The sequence below is a fragment of the Sus scrofa genome, chromosome 4, assembly GCF_000003025.6.
Source record: "Sus scrofa isolate TJ Tabasco breed Duroc chromosome 4, Sscrofa11.1, whole genome shotgun sequence".
In the NCBI taxonomy this organism is placed as follows: domain Eukaryota; kingdom Metazoa; phylum Chordata; class Mammalia; order Artiodactyla; family Suidae; genus Sus; species Sus scrofa.
In genome coordinates this window covers 111,711,354-111,730,426 of record NC_010446.5, presented here as the reverse complement: position 1 = coordinate 111,730,426, position 19,073 = coordinate 111,711,354, and the positions used below count along the sequence as shown (strand labels likewise).

At 46.8% G+C, this 19,073-nt stretch overlaps 2 long non-coding RNA genes across 3 annotated transcripts in view; both read right to left on the bottom strand.

The window, feature by feature from the left end:
- Nucleotides 1–3,111, bottom strand: part of LOC106510207 — a 78,829-nt gene extending 75,718 nt beyond the window's left edge. Inside the window, exon 1 of the long non-coding RNA XR_002343540.1 lies at nucleotides 3,001–3,111. This is a non-coding gene — a long non-coding RNA (uncharacterized LOC106510207). The remainder of the gene's footprint in view (nucleotides 1–3,000) is intronic.
- Nucleotides 6,434–19,073, bottom strand: part of LOC106510205 — an 88,637-nt gene continuing 75,997 nt past the window's right edge. The window contains exons 4-7 of one of the 2 annotated variants that reach the window (XR_002343539.1): nucleotides 14,750–14,864; nucleotides 13,628–13,688; nucleotides 12,201–12,362; nucleotides 6,434–9,968 (exon numbers count right to left, since the gene is read on the bottom strand). This is a non-coding gene — a long non-coding RNA (uncharacterized LOC106510205). Of the gene's footprint in view, nucleotides 9,969–12,200; nucleotides 13,689–14,749; nucleotides 14,865–19,073 lie in introns of both variants that reach the window. The other variant, XR_002343538.1, reaches the window with a different exon arrangement.

Here is a 19,073-nt window from a genome sequence, read left to right as displayed (position 1 = left end):
GATATTTTTATTCAACAATCTGCTTAGTAAGCTAAAAAGTTCTGGCGGCGGTGGAGGGGGGCAGGATCATTTGGAGAAGCTTGAAAAGGAGGAAACATGGAATAGGAGGGAACTCGGTGGGATGTAAAATCCAAACCCCAAAGCAAGAACCCCCCCCCGCCCCGCAACGTGTGGCCCTCTATTCTTTACCTAAATGCCACCACGAGCTCCCTCGCTCATGAGGCAACCCACCCCGGGTGTGGACAGCTCAGGTTACCACGAAGGCCCTTCATACATTCAGCAGAAACCTGCAATTACCAACTGGGTTTTTTCGATACCTGGAATATGCACCCTCTGTGGCAGCGCCTTTCCCAATTCCACCAGTTTTTCTGGACACGCGTCCAGTACCACGGTCTGCCTTAGGCTTACCACTAACAATCATCCCCACCAGACTCCAGGCCCCTGGAGGCAGATCTGCCTCACTCCATGAAGCTCCTTATGCAACGAGCACACAGTAGCTGCTCATTTTGTTGTTGCTGCACTGAACTGAGACCTCTCTGTTCCGTTTGCCTGCTGGACCCTGCAATTCTTTAAGCAAATAGCTTAGCCCACCCAGGGCAGTGGGACCATCCTAACCACAGGGACAAAGGCCGTGTGACAGACAAGAAAACAGTGATACCCTCTGCTCCCTGGGCTGCTGGACCCTCTCAGCGCATCCTTGGCAGGCCAGGCAACGGAGCGCTTTCCTGCCTCGGCCTGCACACCAGGTGCCGGAGTTAATGCTCTTCAGCTGTGCGGCAGGACCCACAACTATGATCTGCCTTCATCCTTAGCTAATCATTTTATGGGGCATTAAGCTGCCTTTGGCTGGACCGGTTGCCAGCTGCAAGAGCACTCCAGGAAAGGACACGACGATCCCCTCGTCCCATAAAGCACGTTTCACTAACAGAGCCTGTCTATACGGAGCTCGGATCAAGAGCTTCCATAGCCAATCGGAGGCTCATCCTCCCTCTCCTCCCCGGGCGGGTGTGGACTTACCCCCACTCGCCTGGAGGCAACTGCTTTGCTGTGCTCAAGCATGGTCAGATTTTTATAAAAGTTGGTGCATCATTTTCCCTGGGCAATGCAACCTGCTCCAGGTGAAATGCAGACAGCGCAGGGTAATAACTTTAAAGCCACAGTCTCCCAGTTTGTAAATGCTAATGAGCCCAGTTTGACTAGAAACAGTGGTTACCTTGTTGGCGGGGTCAGCCTCCATCTGGGAAAGTCGCAGAGGCCTCTGGGAAGGAAGGCATCTCAAACATGTTTTTGCTTGAAAGGATAATTGCCGCCTGCCCCTCCCATTCTCACCCTCTTTCCATGTGCTTTGCTTTGCTGGAGGCACGTGTTCGTTCCTGGCAGCTGTTCCTCAGGGCAGCAGGCTTCCAGCAGGTGAGGAATGTATATCATGCAAACCATGGCAACCCGAAACACCAACACCTCCTGCACCCGCTGAAAGCCAGTGGCACAGCTTTCACAGCAACGTCCATGTATTTAAGGAGGCCATGTCCTCCCAATCAGGCCTGACAGAGAAGGGGTCGTGTGGCGAAGGGACTAATAACACCAGAATGGGAGCCAGATCCTGACTCCAAGCCTCACTAATTGTTTTCCCTTGAGCAAGCTACGGAGGCTCTCTGTTGCCTCAGTTTCCTCATCTATAAAAAGGGGGAAATATCTCAAAAGGCAGTTATGGAAATTAAGTGAGTTAACACAAGTGCTTAGAATTGTGCCTGGCACGACTAAGCCCTCAATACATGGTAGCTGGTCCGGAAGACGATTTCATCTATGCCCAAGGAGTTACGGCTTAGACACCCATGAGGCCTCAAATTCTAAGACCAGAGCAGACAGCTCCTGAGTCCAGGCTAATGGAATGTCTGCTCTCCGGGGTCTCCACGGCTCCTCAAACTCAGCATGTGCAAAACCAAGCTCAAGATCATCCCCCACCGAATCAGAGTTCTCTGCTGGGCTCAGTCTGGAGAAGGGCACCACGATTCATCCCTGAGTGCGAGTCAAGACCCCTGCCTTTCCCTCAGCCTCCACACCACCGCCCAAGTGCCAGGCATCTTCCTGGATGCCATGGAGGCCATGCCAGCCCCTCCCACCTGGACTCTCCTCATGCTCTCTTGACCCTCTGCAGTCTGGTCTCCACGCAGGAGCCAGAGAGATCTCCCACTAAATCACAAAGCTGCTCTCATCACACACTCAGCACTGCTCCAGATCTTCAGCATCTCCCCTTTGCTCTTAGCATAAAAACCAACATCCTTATAAGGCCTTGCTAGTCTGGCCCTGAGTACCTGCCTGGCTTTGTCTTGTACTTTCTTCTTGCTCTTTGGGCTTCTTTCCGATCCTTGAACACAGCATATGCTCTTCAACCCCAGGGCCTTTGCACTTGCTGTTTCCTCTTTCTCCTTACCTAATTAATACCCATATAGCCTTCCGATTATAGCCCAGGTGCTTTCTTGAACCTCTGGCTAAAGTCAGGCTTCTTTGTCCTATGTTCTCAAAGAACATGTACCTTTCCTTCAAAGCTGTGTTGTAATCAGATGTACGATTCTTTGAATAAGGTCTATCTCCCCAATACACTGACAATTCCACAACAACAAGGACTTAGGACAGTAACCAGGCTACGGTAGGCGCTCGGTAACTTTTTAGAATTAACCAATGAAAAGGGCTTCTATTTACTCGTATTTCCCATACAGCACCTCCTTTAGCCCTCACGCAGAGCTCTGAAGTTACGTATGATTCTCCCATTTTAACAGATGCGGACACTAAGGCTGAGACACTAGGTGCTTTGTACAAGACCATGCAGAGAATAAACGGAAAAACTTAAATCCAATCAGACCAGAAGAAATGCCTCTTCCCGCAGATACTTTTGATAGCTTCTCGGAAGGAAAACTTTTCCAGCGTTCCGACTCTTGGGTTAGGGAGCTCTTCGTAGCTGCACTGAGAGGCTGAACTGCTCTAAATCAGAAGCCCGTGTACCTCAAGTCACGGCGGTCCATCGATCCTTCCAAGAGCTCCACCGTGCTTGCACACTCTGGCCCTGAGAGAGGTGGGGGGAAACTCTGACCGAATGGAGGGCGGGGCCTCTGCTCATCCGGACCTAATCGTCCAATCGCTGAGGCTCCCCGGTGGCCCCGCCCCAGGCTGCAGTGCAGCCCATAGTGCCCGCCCAGGCGTCACCAGTTCCCCTCATTTAGGCAGACTCAAACCCGGAAAGCAGAAAACAACTTGCGGTATTTCAAACACCGGGAGTGTGATGCAGGGAATTTGTTAGGTGACCAAAGAGGCTGATTTACTAGTCAGCCTGGGGACAGGGCAGCACCCAGAGTTTAGCAACAGCAGGAAGCCATTGCCACCCCACCCCAACCCCGCCCCCCGGCCATAGGGACTAGGGGAGCAGGAGCCTTACCAGAGGGCAGGGGCTGGGTCACCCTGAGGCTGGACGGGAGGAATACCCAGGGGTGGGGGCGAGGATAATGCCCCCCCCACCAAAGATGCCTATGTTCAAATCCCCAGAAACAAAATGGTTAGCTGTCGGGAAAAAGGGTCTTAGAAGATGTGACTCAACTAAGGACCTTCAGGTGGAGAGGCTGTGCTGGATTCCTTAGGTGGACCCAGTGTCATCGCAAGGATCCTTCAAGCGGGAGGCGGGAGGGTCAGAGTCAAGAAGCAGAGGTCCGAGTGATGTGGCCGCACATCAGGGAACATGGCAGTCACTTTGGAAAGGAAACAGGCTCTCCCTTAGAGCCTCCAGAAGGAAGGCAGACAGCCCTCTGACACCTTGATTTTAATCTCATAAGGTGTATTTCAAACCTCTGATCTGTAAAATAACAAATGTGTGTTAAGTCACTAAGTGCGTGGTAACCTCCTACAGCAGCAATGGGAAACTGAATACGCTGGGCTTGGCCCTGCTCCCCACACTCCAGCCCTCCCACTAGCTGAGCCCAACAGGAAGCCAAGAGAAGGAGCCAGGGAAACACAGCCTGCAAGGCGAGGACAGGAGAGGATCCCTCTGGGAACAGCCAAGGGTGATTGCAATCGCCTTGCGCCCCTGCGAGCAGCGCGTGCTGTAACAGACATGTGAAACTCATTTTTCTGAATCTCTTTTAAAAATTCTATGGAAATAAATCATCCTGCTGAGTTTGTTCTAATCTATGTGGGGCAATGACTGGCATATTAAAAACTTTGCCCCCAGAGGAACATGTATATAATAAAAACAAGGCTCATTCTCTCTTGATTTATTCAAATTCATCATTAATTATTAGAACCAAGGAACAACATCTGGCCAAGGAGCAACTTTCATGAGATGGTCTGGTAATTCTATGGACTCCATTTGATTTTTCTTGTTTTATTAGCATGTAAATCAAAACAGATGACATTACCCTATCTTTCTCAATGGCTCCGGTAACAGAGTATAATCTAGGCAAAGCAAGTAAGCCGCAAAATCCAGCACGGCCCAGGTTATCATGTGCGCAGGCTGCTGCCCCCCCACTCCCTTCTCTGAGTCATTCGCCCGATGTGACTTGGCAGCCCATCTCCATCAGCTCTGTGGTTGGGGAAAAAAAAAAAAAAATGGGTCATTGCACTGTGACAAAAGGACATTCACTGCAAATACAGCAATTAGGAAAAGTTTGAGCTCCAATGGTCTCAAATGCCCAAAGGAAGCTTGTACTTGCAGGGTGTGGGTGCCAGCAGCAGACAGACTGACAAAGCAACACAAGCTCCACCAGCAGCCCACCAGGGACAGGTTTAAGAATTCAATCAGACAGAAGGAAGTGGCTGAAAGCCACTGATGGAGGGGACATGAGGCCTTGCAAAAAGCTGTTTTCTACATTACTAGCATTTAATTGAAACATTCTGGAACCGCCAGTTCCAGGACCTAAATTTAGGGCATTGCAAGGAAAAGACTCAACGGTGCTGTTTTCATTGAGGAAATTTTATTTTTGCCTAAATGATATGGAAACAGGTAGGAGTCGGCCTATGTAAAGGCCACGTTTCACTGGTTTCCCTCACACACACAGACATGCACACGCAATTGGAAGATTTAGATGAAACCAGCAGAAAACTGATGATTACTGAAGCCACAGGATAGGTACACAAGTGTTCACTGTATTCATTTTTGCTTAGTCTTTGTGTTTTAAAGTTTGCATTTAAAAAAAAAAAGAGGAAAAAGGCAGTGTTCGTGTCCTTGGATGCTGAAGATTTTTCATAGTTATTCTTCCCTCACACGGCTCATTTCATAAAAATTTTCACCAAGCTTTACCATGTGGCTAAGTCACGGGACTCAGAGGCACTGCAGATGTTGCTAAGCCCGCTCTGATTCTCTCTGTGCTTGTGTGGAAAGCAGAAGCCTGCTCTGGCAGAGGAAGGGTGGTGCCCGGGCACGGGTCATGGGAAATGAGTGGGCAGCAGACTGAGGGAACTGAAGAAAACAGACAGAAGCAACACCTCCACTGAAATGCACTGGGAAGGTCCGCACTCTGGGACCCGCTCACATGGACCGGAGGGTCCCCAGCACTGCACGGGATGCTTGGATACTAACTCAAGTTCAACTCACAAGGCATTCATTGAACGCCCATCAGGAGGCAGGTCTGGGCGCTGAGCGCGAGTCTATTGCTACGAAGCAGGGCTGCCACCTGCAATAGCTAGAGCTCTGTTGTCTTGCAGAGGTGAAGAGAGTGGACCCAATTGTCTGCAAAGTCCGTCATCTTTGCAGTGGTAACCTAAGAGGAAAAAAATCTTAAAGAGACAGCTCTGCAAATGTTGCCACTCCGCACCACCTCCAACCGCAGGCAGGGCAGGTGAGCCGATGACATCTGAGCTTCCTTTCTTAGCACCACTTTCGCAAAAGCAAGGCAAAACTCTGCTTTTCTAGAGAGCACCAAGAGGGATGAGACAGGCAGGAGTGATAGGCTGACTCATTTTCAGTGTTCATGGCACAGGACTGCAGAGTGGAACACAGTGAGCGAGAGATTCATGCCAATTCCATGTTGGAACAAAAGTCTGAAAAAAATCACAAGGGTCATTCGCTCTGGTCATGCTTGGTTCCGTAGCTGTGGGGAATGGAGCGGCGAGGAAATAAGCCCGGATTGATAAGGGACAGCGCAATGCCTTATCCCTCTAAAGCAATGCCCCTTCCCCCTCCTTTTCCTTTCTTGACAGCTGGCCCAAAGAGCCTAAACTTAGCAAGGGCGAGGTGTAGGAAACTAGATAGCACATTCTACAGTCGGATAGGAAATACTGGGCTCAATGTGTTTAAGGTTAAGATTAATTCTTCACTTCCTCTGAATCTATTTTAAAAACAGAGCAAAGGATGGCATAGGCTTTCTTCTAACAAAATGACAGGTGATCAAAGGCTAAACACGATCCGTATGTCAAACCCTCCTACTGCTGTGGCCCTTTGCCTACAGAATTTTTTTTTTTTTTTTTTTTTTGCTAAGTATTTTATCATTGCGGTTAAAACTTGGTGGCCTGTGTTTATTCAGAAAACTCAATAGGAGCAACAGCCAGAAAAACAGTCAAGGGGGATGGGCAGAACTGCCACAGGCCAGGAGGACAAAGGAAAATTTTAGTGGGATTTCTCTGGAACATCACGGCCGTAGAGACAGCCCACGAGGCTCTGTCTTTCTCAAGCCTGCGAGACTTGGTGTCTGAAAGCAGAAATTTGCTCACTGTTGAGGTGCAGAATCAATGTTTCGGATTTGCAGTCACAGTCCTAATTGATGTTGGCTCGTTATTATTCCTTGTGTTCTGTAAACAAGAGCTCCCTTTCTGCCTAGCCACTCATTAGGGCTGATTTAATTGAATTTCAGAGGGAAAGGCCTGACTGCATCAGGAGGCAGAGGACTGGAAGCTCCTGAGAGAGAGCAGCGTTTCACAAGTGACTCACAAGGTACATGGCTTCAGACACAGGCGAGGAAGGAGTAGCAACCTTTTCCTCCATGTGCTGTACAGGGCGCATCAGTAATTGTTTTCGCCACAGTCTGCCCTTGCCTTGCTCGTCTAAGCTCATCATTGTTCTTTTATGTTCCTCGAACTGTCACCCCCTTTGAGTTTTTTAGGACTCCATGCATCCGGGGAAAATGCCCTTCAAACCAGGATCTTTCAGGATAAAGAAAATTGACTCAGAGATGGGCAGGCCCTCAGAGCCTGTTGATTCCAAATTCCATTGTTCGTTGCTCAAACCAAAGTGCTTTCTTCCATCAAGGCACTTTTTAACTCTGGGTGGGCTTGATCTTTCTTTGAATATGGTCATTATCAAGACCATTCGCTCCATCTTTCTTTCACTGATCCTACCAATACTTCTTGAGTCCCTAGCGTGTGTCAGGTTCAGTTCTGGACATGGAGGGTTGGTGTTGAACAAGACACGAAAGCTGCCGGCCCTCAGGAGATTACACCCCGCACAGAGAGACAGACCATGATGTGAAATCAAATAAATGAACTGCAGAGAAAATAAAACAAGAGGATGCAATTCGAAATGCCAGGCGAGCTGAAGAGATTGGGTCTTCAGAGGAGGCTGCTTGAAGAGGGGCCATTGAGCTGAGACACGGATGATGTGGAGTCAGCCACGTGGAGATGGAGAGCGTTCCAGGTGGGGGCCCCACGAGTACAAACGCGACAAGGCAACGATGAACACAGGAAGAAGTTAAGAGAGATTAAGTAACATGTCCACAGTCACCAGCAGTGGATCTGGATTCAAACCCAGGCAGTCTGACTCCTGCTTTCACCTGCCTTGGAACTTCAGCAGTAAACACTGTGAACCCTAGAAAGTCTCCACTGAAGACAACCAGGCACACCCCTTCTTACACAGTTCTGGAATTGGAAATACGGACTCTGGAAATTCTGATTTAATTGTGGTTACATTATGTGTCTTCATGGATACGTGTATAGTTAAATCATTGACACCCTTTCGGCTTAGGAATAGCTTTAGCTTTGAGAGTTTCCCCGAGTGACTTGACTTCAGCCTCTGATGGGAGCAGACGAGCACTGCTGAAATCTCAGCCATTTTTAGTCCAGAGAGTCAGTGGTGACTGTCTCTCTCTGGGTAGCAGCAGGACCACAGTGCCTGCTTTGGAGTGGCCCCCAAGTGTCCCTGGGGTTCTCTAAGGACAGTCCACATGCTCCACAATCCCTGCTGGACATCTGTTGGCTGGACATCTGCTCTCTCCCTCATCTGGCTCCCTGAGCTGAGACCTGTCTCCCTCCTCAGCCACCAGGACTTCAAGCCCATGGAGGGGGGCTGGGCTCCCAGCAGTGATCCACGGGGGGCGCAGAGGGGCTGACCTCACTACGAAAAGACCCAGACTCTCACCCCCTGAAAGTCCATCTCCAAAGGAGATAGTAGTTATCCAATTTAGAAGTACTTACCCTGAGTCTGAAACAGTTTCCTTTGGTTTATAGCACTCGCTTCTGGGTTGTCCCAGAATACTCTATGTCTAAAAATTATGTGACAATGCGTGATGAGAAATAAGCGGGTGGGCTCCTCTGTGACTGACTTGCTCCTTTGAAGCTAGAAAAAAGGGTGACTCTCCCCAAACCACTTTAAGTTCCCTCTTAGCAGTCATTCTGCTACATTTACAATAGAAAAGTTCAAAAATACTGCTCAATCAACAAACACTGGCAAAATAATTTATGGTATACCCTTACAAGAAAATACTAGGCAACCATTTTTTTAAAATTCTCATAGAAGAATATGTAAGGACACGGGGAGATGTTTATAACACATCTGGAAAGTGTAAAAAAATTACCAAAAAGTAGTATGTCCTTTTATACATATGTATGGGCTTCTGTTCTTTTTTGTTCATGTTTTATAATGTGCATTTTCTAATATTTTATAATGGAAATGTTTTACTTTGTAATATGTAAAAAAAAGCAGTTTAAGTATTTTTAATTAAAAAGCAGCCTGAGCCTGTATCGGAGCTGAAAGAAGATTTAGAGCCCAGAGTCTGAGATCCACACAGGTCTTGATGGTCACAGAGCAGTGCTAGTCAATAGGAATAGAGAAGTAGGAGATACAACAAATAGGAGACATCTGTGGCCTTTAGAATTTTCCAGTAGCCACACTGAAGAAACAAAAAGTGGTGAAATTAATGCTGATAATTCGTTGTACCCAATATACCCCAAGTGCTATCCCATTGCAATATGTAATCCATGTGAAAATATTGAAACATTGTGTATTCTTTTTTACCCAGACTGAGAAACCCTTACACTTATAGAACATTTCAAGAGTTTGATAGGCACCTGAGCAGTTCAGGAGGAGGGGGGGAAGCCAGGCTGCAAGAGCCTCAAAGCAAAGCGGGCGGCGGGGGGGGGGTCTCCCCAGCAACTCTTTGGTCTTTGGGGGAGAAAGAACCTGCTCTCTGGGAAACCCCTGTCCTTGGGCCAGAGCTGGGCTTCAGTTAAGGTGAGGAAGCGGGAGGGAACATTCCGTGACAAACAAGTGTGAGAGGGGGCGGGGCGTGTACCGCTGGACGGGGCTGGCAGAGTGCAGGCTGGCAGGGCTGGCAGAAGGCACCACAGTGGGAGGATGGATCAGGGGCGAAAAATGCACAAAACAGCATGGGAATGAGGACAAGCAAGGAAGCGTGTCTGTCCAGAGGGCTCGCGTTTTGGGCGGTGGCCAGGTCTGCCAGGGATGAGAAGCAGGAAATTAATTGGGCTTGTGGTTCCAAACAGACCTTTGGCGAGCAGGTCTGTCGCTGACCTGCTGAGGGAGGCTCGCTCGCCCAAGTCTCTGCAGCCCTTCCCGTCCGGCTGTCCTTCACCTGCCTCCCGTCGCCTGACATCAGCGTGATGCCCTTAATTTTCACCTCTGCACTAGTCAGATGTTCCAGTGAGCTCTGTGTATATCCTGGGAATTCCGAAGTTGAATCTGTAGGGCTAATCCTTCTCCAAGCATTCTGGATCTTCTCCCTCTCTAGGCCCGTTATCAGTCAACCTAAACGAAACTGGGAAGATATGACCGACCAAACAGGATAACAGAGGATACCACGGAGCTAGATGCTGGCAAGATTTTTTTCTGCTTTTCTAAGATATAGAGCTATATAATTGACCCCTTAAATTACCAATTTTCCTAATAAAGCTCACATAGTAATTATTAAGGTAATCTTGGCGTCTATCAAGGGCTCAGTAAACACTTGAAGAAGAATTGAAGGAAATTCTTAAGTGTTCTATCTCCGACTGCATCAAATGACTGCATTGGGGCTATTGTATTTGGGTGCATTTAACAACAACAAAAAAAGCCCAAGTCAAGTAATAGCACTTATGTATTTGTTAGCAAATCCCAGTGGATAACATTGTTCATTGTACGGTTCCAACTTTCCTTGCAAGATCCCACTGAGCATTGTTAGAAATAAACCCCCCAAATCTGTAACTTTTGTAGGGAACTAATCTTCTTCCTTCACCATCAGAAAAACCTCAGAGCACAGGAATCCTCCTCTACAGAGGATATATTTCCTCTGGAATGTTTCCTTGTTTGCAACAGTAAGAACTTCTAGTTAGATGGTTTCTCATTTTGCTCTGGACACCAGGGTATTCAGAGAAAAATCAGATGTCCAAGCAGAAGTTCATTTTGTATTTGTTACTCTTGCAATCCATGCTCGTCATTTCCTATTTGCAATATATTATTGTGCATCCACATGCACACACTTGCATGCATGCCTATGCCTTTTTGGAAGAGATGACACAATGCAATGCTTTAAGTTAATTGCTGCACCATGACACTTGGGCTGAGGAGAGCTGACTTCCAGGCTGGTCTTGCCAGACACCAGCTGGGTGACTTCAGGCAGTTCATTTACCTCCACTACGTTTAGTCTCCTCCTCTACAAAACAGTTACTTAGTCTCTCCCTCATGAAAATTCGAAGATTAATTTAGGTTGCACAAGAGAAAGGAAGTAGCAGGTAGTGCTTCTTCTCCCCCAAACTCTTCTCGTCCTATTTTGGCTGTTTGCCTCCCCTGGCTCCACCCCAGAGCCAGATTCAGCAGATCCCACTCCGGGTCCACTGAGGCACAACCCAAGGGTTGTGACTTAGGCATGTGGACATTTCATACATTTTCCTAAAATAAGCACCAGAATTCAGTGTGTGCCCAGAAGGCTCCTGACACACATGTTATAGCCCCAAGCCCTACAAGTACATGAGTGATGGCTGCTCTTCGGCTCTCTCCAGCTTATGGAAAAATCATTATCTTCTCTTTTTTTGCTTTTTTGCTTTTTAGGGCTGCACCTGAGGCATTTGGAAGTTCCCAGGCTAGCATCGAATCAGAGCTGTAGCTGCTAGCCTACACCATAGCCACAGCAAGGCGGGATCCGAGCCTCATCTGTGACCTACACCACAGCTCACAGCAACATTGGATCCTTAACCCACTGAACCACATCCTCATCGATCCTAGGCAGGTTCATTAACCTCTGAGCCCCAAAGGGAACTCCCCAAAATCGTTATCTTCTACTTCAATCTCTCTCTCTCTCATGGCTGCATCCATGGCATATGGAAATTCCTGGGCCAGGGACTGAATCCAAGCCACAGCAGTGACATATGCTATAGCTGCAGCCATGCTGGATACTTTATCCACTGCCTCAGGCTGGGGATCAGACCCGCACCTCTGCACCAACCCAAGCTGCTGCTGAGATTGGAGTCTTTTTTTTTTTTTTTTTTCTCATTAGGGCTGCATCTGTGCATATGGACGTTCCCTGGCTAGGGGTCAAATCGGAGCTACAGCTGCTGGCTTATGCCACAGCCATGCTTATGCCACAGCTACAGCAATGCTAGATCCAAGCCACATCTGCAAACTACACCACAGCTCATGGCAAAACCAGATCCTTAACCACTGAGTGAGGCCAGGGATCAAATCTGCATCCTCATGGATACTAGTTTGGCTTGTTACCACTGAGCCACAATAGGAACTTTCTCAGATTCTTAACCTATTGCACCTACAGAGGGAACTCCCTTCAATTTCTCTCTTGGGTGAGCAAAGTCCTAAGAGCTATGGCCCAGCAGAAGTATGAGGGGTAAGCCCACCACTAGGCGCCTTTTTCCCAGGGAAGACTCCCCAGTCTCCCCCTCGACATCCCCTCCAGTGTAAGTTAAGTGCCCCTTCTAAGGGCGCATCTGCACCTCACATTATTTCTGTCTCCTTCCTGGACTGTGAGCGCCTTCATATCGGAATATATGTCTTAACTTACCTTAGAATCCCTAGCGTATGTATTGCAGACGTTCAGTGCATGATAAAAAATCATTCCCTTCTTTCCATCTCTCGTGACTTTATTTTGGAATACTGGTTCTACTCTTCCTGTTGTTGGGGTAAGGCTGGGAAATGCTCCGAAAATGATGGTGAGATGGTTTTACTGAGAATTGGGGGAAATAGTAATTAGGAAGGAAGCCAGACGAGGGAAGGAAGGCAATATTTATTGAGTGCCCATTGTATGCCAGGAAATATGCTAGGCAGCCTTGCCTGCACATCTCATTGAATTCTTCCAACCCTTCATTCCTAAATGCTTGGGCTCTCATTAAAGCACTTACCTATTAACCCATATAAGGACATAGACTCCAAAACTTGACTAAACTTGAGCAAATTACATGAACAAATTAGTTGCATGCTACAGGGCTACCAAAAGAGGTTTATAAACTAAAATGGCATCCATTCTACTGATCCTTAATCCCAAGAGAGCAAATCCAACTTCAGAAGTCAGGAGCTTGTTATTGGTACCTGGACCATCCACCCCTAGGCAGTAAGTCCGAGAATAAAGAGAATTACATACCTTCTGGTTAATTCTCTGAGATGCAACATCCTACAGATATCTAAAATGTCACTGGAGCTGCAAGCTATCACCGGAATGTATCACAAATTGCCCTGATGCTCACCAAGGGTCCAGCACACCATATATCAGAGCATCTTGGGCCAGAAGTCCCACCTACCACTACCTGCCCAGCCTGCAGCCCTTATCCTCCCGTTAGCCTCAGCCTCACTCCCAGCCTCCACCTGGTCCTCCCCCATCTGCTCTCTCTGCATGGGCCTCAGCCCCTTGCTCTTACACCACACAATCCACAGGCTCAACTTCACCTTTACCAGTCGTTATCCCTTCCAAAGGCCCTTGGAAATCAAGGGTAATGGATTATAATCATGAAGAGGGAGCACTCCCTACATATACACAGGTGAACAAAATACCACCCGTATCTTCCTTTCCAATCAGATCTTTGTCAAGTCGGTTGGCCAGAAAAGATGAGGCAGACAATGACTGCCTCCTCGGTGCACTCCCACCACCCTCTCCTTTGCTGACAGCATGGCAAATGCTGCTTACATCCCTGAGCAGCCACAGGCTCAGGGATGTAACACAGAACTAGCCTATAGGAGGAAATCTGCTGGAGACCCCAGAGAAATGGTTCCTTCCTAATAAAAAGAGGCTTATGGAAAGGAACTATCCTTTCTGCCTTTGGACATTTTCATGTGATGACACGATGCTTGTTGCTGCTGCAGCCATTTTGTGCCCATGAGGGAAAAGCCAAGAGGTATGAAAAAGAGGACCTGGAGCCCAATTAACCAATTCTAATACTATGTGAGAAAATTAAATTACTGGTTAAGTCACTTTAAGTTGGGTCTTCTGCTACTTACAATCAAAAGCATTCTTGCTGACTCAGTGGAAAAGCCAGGAACTTCTATTTTTTTATTCATCCTAAGGGGTCAGACAGAGAACAAGACTTAAGTAACAGGAGTATTTCTCTATTTCTGGTTTCATGGCAGGTGCAAGAGTTATCTGAGGAAGAAAGCCTTCCTTAGACCAGGCCCTCCATAGCTTGTGGAGATAGCCAAAAACATCTTGATATGTTAAGAAAAAGTAACTCTGACCAGCCTCTGTATAGAAATCTCAGTGTCATAGCGCCCAGTGCATACTGAAAAACCAGGTTCATGTGCCTTACAGTAACTACGTCTTTCAGTGGAAAAGAATTCTATCCTATAAGCATCACTTATGTCTGAAACTTATTCTTCTGGAGTATAGACATCATGACAGAGGAGTTCCCGTCGTGGTGCAGTGGTTAACAAATCTGACTAGGAACCATGAGGTTGCAGGTTCGACCCCTGGCCTTGCTCAGTGGGTTAAGGAGCCAGCGTTGCCATGAGCTGTGGTGTAGGTCGAAGATGTGGCTCGGATCTGGCGTTGCTGTGGCTCTGGCATAGGCCAGCGGCTGTAGTTCTGATTGGACCCCTAGCCTGAGAACTTCCATATGCTAGAGTCGTGGCCCTAGAAAAGGCAAAAAGACAAAAAAAAAAAAAGAAAAAAGAAATCATGAGAGATATTCCTTCACCTAATTAAACCAGCAGGAGTTAGGTAAATTCTCACTTGCTTACTCCTTTCCCTCTAGTATCTCACAAACATAGGAGCATATGCTTGTTAACCTAGAATGTTGTCTTCCAGGGAGTTCCCATCATAGCTCAGTGGTTAATAAACCCCACTGGTATCCATAAGGACGCAGGTTCGACCCCTGGCCTTGCTCAGCAGGTTAAGGATCCGGCGCTGCTGTGAGCTGTGGTGTAGGTCACAGACACAGCTCAGATCCTGCGTTGCTGTGGCTGTGGTGTAGACCGGCAGCTGCAGCTCTGATTAGACCCCTAGCCTGGAGAACCTCCATATGCTGAGGGTGCGGCCCTAAAAAGATAAAAGGCAAAAAAGAAAAAGAAAGAAGAAAGAATGTTGTCTCCCAACATCTATGTTACCAAATATAAATCGCCACTCACCTCCTGGACAGCTAATGAGAGGACAGTCCCACCTTCAACTCTTTTTCCCACCGGCCCCCAGGAGTCATGTTTCAACAGCCAAAGGGAAGGAAAGACCTAATAAAGGTTTTCAGAGCTGTAACAAGCAATAGGGATAAAGTGGCTATCAAAATAATAGCATTTGTCCTTTGGCAAGGACCATACCTACTAAAAAATGTGAAATGCATTAGAGATATTTTACAATCCTACGTTTGTTAAGCTTAGTACCAAGGGAATTATAAAGGAAACATAAATAAATAAAACCTGCACGTATCACTCACCTTGTAGTGAGCACCAAAGTTATGGTCAGGAAGCCACCACCCTGGGGTCATTTTAAGAATAAATATAAGGATGTGAGAAAATTAGACTTGAGGGCAAATATCTTAGGGACAGGTAACATGCTGATTTAAGGGCATTCTCAGATCAAATATGGACAAAATTATTCCTGAACTTGTGTGGCTGGTGCAGAGAAAGCAGCCTGAGTTCAGAGAAAGCATGTGTTGATGCCAAGAAGGGAAGAAATAAGCAGCAGAAAATGAATCTGAAATAAAGGAATTCTCCCTTCGGCCATCCTCCCCCCCCAATTTTTTGTCCTGTGCACAGAACTAAACCTGATGATCCTGAGGGGCTTCAGAGCATGAGTCGCAGGAGCAGACAAAGCATTCCCTCCCAAAGCTGGGCTGCCCCACCAATCTCTAGGCAGCAAAGCAAAACCACTTGTTTGAGTTTATTTCTAGCCCATAGTCATTAGTCAAAACTCAGGGTGCTTCTCTGAACGGAATGAGCAATGGAAAGTGATGATTGAGGTATAATAAAGACTGTCTCTGCTTTGTCCCTGGTTCCTAGCACAGAGCTTCAAAAACCCTCGGAATTTCCTGAGTGTGATGGGCTGAACGGTGTCACCCCCCAGCTTCTTAGGCTGAAGTCCTAACCATCATTTACTGCAGAATGTGGCTGTATTTGGAGAGAAGGTCTTTAAAGTGATAATTCGGTTAAATGAGGTCATAAGGTGGGGCCCTAATCCAGTAGGATTGGTGTCCTTATGAGAGGAGAAGGACACAGACACCCCAGAGGGAAAACCAGGAGAAGATACAGCAACCTATAAGACAAGAGGAGGCGTTCCCATTGTGGCTCAGCGGGTGAAGGACCTGTCATTGTCTCTGTGAGGATAGGGGTTTGATACCTGGTCTCACTCAGTGGGTTAAGGATCTGGCACTGGTTGCAGTTGCAGCTCAGATCTGGTGTTGCTGTGGCTGTGGCATAGGCTGGCAGCTGCAGCTCTGATTCAACCCTTAGTCCAGGAAATTCCACAAACCGCAGGTGTACCGTGAAAAAAAAAGACAAGGAGAGAAGCCCTCAGAAGAAATTAGCCTTGCCAACACCTTGATCTTGGATTTCTAACCTCCAGAACTGGGAGACACTACATTTCTTTTGTTTCAACCACCCAGTCTGTGGTTCTTTGTTACAGCAGCCCTGGCACATTAATAGAGTGAGGCAAGTGTCTTTGTACTGAGGTGACTCCTGGTGGGTGCCTGATAACTCAGGATCCAGGCTGGCCCTCAGAAAGAATAATCACGGAATTCCCACCATGGCTCAGCAGAAACGAATCTGACTAGCATCCATGAGGACGCAGGTTCGATCCCTGGCCTTGCACGGTGGGTTAAGGATCCGATATTGGCGTGAACTGTGGTGTAGGTCGCAGACACAGCTTGGATCCCATGTTGCTGCAGCTGTGGTGTAGACCAGCAGCTGTAGTTCTGATTGGACCCCTAGCCTGGGAACCTCCATATGCTACAGGTGCAGCTCTGAAAAAAAAGAAAAAGAAAAAGAAAAAGAAAGAACAATCACATGATTAGAGGGTCGGAACTTTGGGCAGGTGGACCTCTGGGGAGGTGGGGTGCAGAGATTGAGTTCAGTCAATTATGTGGCCAATGATTTAATCAACCATGTCCAGGAAAGAAACCCCCAGTAATAACTCCAGACTCATGCTTGGAGGAGCTTCCTGGTGGGGGAACAGGTTGATGTACTGGGTGGCTAGTGGGCTGGGCGTCCACGAGCAGAGGACGGAGAGAAGCTCTGTGTCCCCTTCAGCAGGCCTTGCCCGTGTGTGCCTTGCATTGCCTGCTCCTGGTCTGCATCCTCTGTAACAAAACTACAGTGGTGACTATAATGCATTTAGTGAGGTCAATGAGTCCTTCTAGCAATTATTGAGCCTGAGGGGGTCATGGGAACCCCAAAACTTTTGACTGGTCTTCAGAAGCGGGGTGGGTGGTAGGTGGCCTGCACATCTTGTGGCTGGAGTCTGAAGTGAGTGCAGCCCTCTAGAGCACTGAGCCCTTGAACCTGTGGGGTCGAAGCTAACCCTGGATATTAGTGTCAGAATGAAATTGAATTGCAGGACATTTGGTGTGGGCCAGAAAACTGGTGTCAGAAGAGTAATGGCCTTCTGAGAACTCTGCTGTTGGAATTCTTGGCCCAACGCATTTTTTTTTTTTTTTTTCGGTTGTTCCAGGTGTAAAGCATTCCTTTCTTAGAAGGAACATTCCTCTACAATTATTTAAGGTTCTTAAGACATTTCACAAAGTAAATCTGAGTTTTATTAAATGCCGCTGACTAGATGACTTTTGTGGTTGCAAGTGAAATCAAATGCTGAAAAATAAAATGCCAGTTCTGGATTATTTTAAGAATTCTTCAAACTCAAATGGTTCAATATGACTAGAAATAATATTTACTGTTTTGTAATATCATGGGGAAAGGGTCTTATGACATGTACCTCTTGGATAAAAATATCACACGATAGTACCTAACATCTCGTGATGGTACTTAGATCTTTTTTTCCTAGATTAGGCATACTTGTGACCAAAACTCATGGTGGGAAACAATAAATTCAAATTCTCATATTTATTGTTGACTTTCTAAAGATAAAATAGGGAGTTCCCATTGTGGCACAGCAGAAAAAATCTGACTAGTATCCATGAGGACACAGGTTAAACTCCAGGCCTCACTCAGTGGGTTAAGGATCCGATGTTGCCCTGAGCTGAGGTGCAGGTTGCAGACCTGGCTCAGATCCCAAGTGGCTGTGGCTGTGGTGCAGGCCCTGGGCTACAGCTCTGACTCGACTCCTAGCCTGGGAACTTTCATATGCCAAATGCAAGGCCCTAAAAAAGCAAGAGGAAAAAAAAAAAAAAAGATAAAATAAGATGAGGGTGAGGGTTTTTAGACTAATTCAAGCCAGATATTATGCTAAAAAGATGAGGGATTACCTGAGACATAAAAGATCTAGATTAATTTGTAAAATACATAAAATGACAATGCCGGTAGATTTTTCCTGTAATCATTGGTTAAACGGAAGTTTAAAGTTGAGAGGGAAAGAGGAATAGAGTTTGAGAATGTCTCTGATAAAGCATAAAAAAGGATTGATGTTTAGCAAGACAAACCATTTAATTAGAGTAATGACCATGAGAGTTCACCTAGGCATATGCTGAAGCCACTCTGTGAATCTTTATTCTAACTAGAAGTGGAGAAAAACAGGAGAGAGAAGAATACCAACCATTATCTCCTAAAGACTTTTTTAAGCAACATGCTGGGCTCATCCAGACAACCCAAATTTCTGGTAACAGCAGCAGTCTGACTTCTCAAGCTAAAGTCTCTAACTTGGAGATTTTTGCTGAATTTAAATTTTTAAATGAAAGATGTGTGTTTGGGAGATAATCTGTTGCTATTTGAAATGGGAGAGTTAGAGCAAAAAATTCAATGCTTTCTTGACTTGAAAACTATACTTTCATAATTTTAAATTGAAATATAGTTATACAATTTTTTCTTTTTTGTCTTTTTAGGGCAGCATCTATGGCATATGGAAGTTCCCAGGCTAGGGGTCTAATCAGAGCTACAGCTGCCAGCCTATGCCACAGCCACAACAACGCAGGATCTGAGCCATGTCTGTCACCTACACCACAGTTTATGGCAACACCGGACCCCCAACCCACTGAGTGAGGCCAGGGATCAAACCCGCAACCTCATGGACACTAGTCGGACTCGTTTCTGCCGTGCGCAACAGGAACTCCTAGCTGCACAATATTACGTTAGTTTCAGATGTACTCTCTAAGGATTTATCATCTGTATACATTATGACATGATCACCACGATAAGTCGAGCAATCATCTGTCTTCATACAAGGTTATTACAATATTACTGACCTTATTCTTTCTGCTGTTCCATCCTCGTGACTTGTTTATTGTATAACTGGAGGTTCGTACTTCATAACCCCTTTTACCTGCTTCCCTAATCTCCTCTCCCCTTCCCCTCT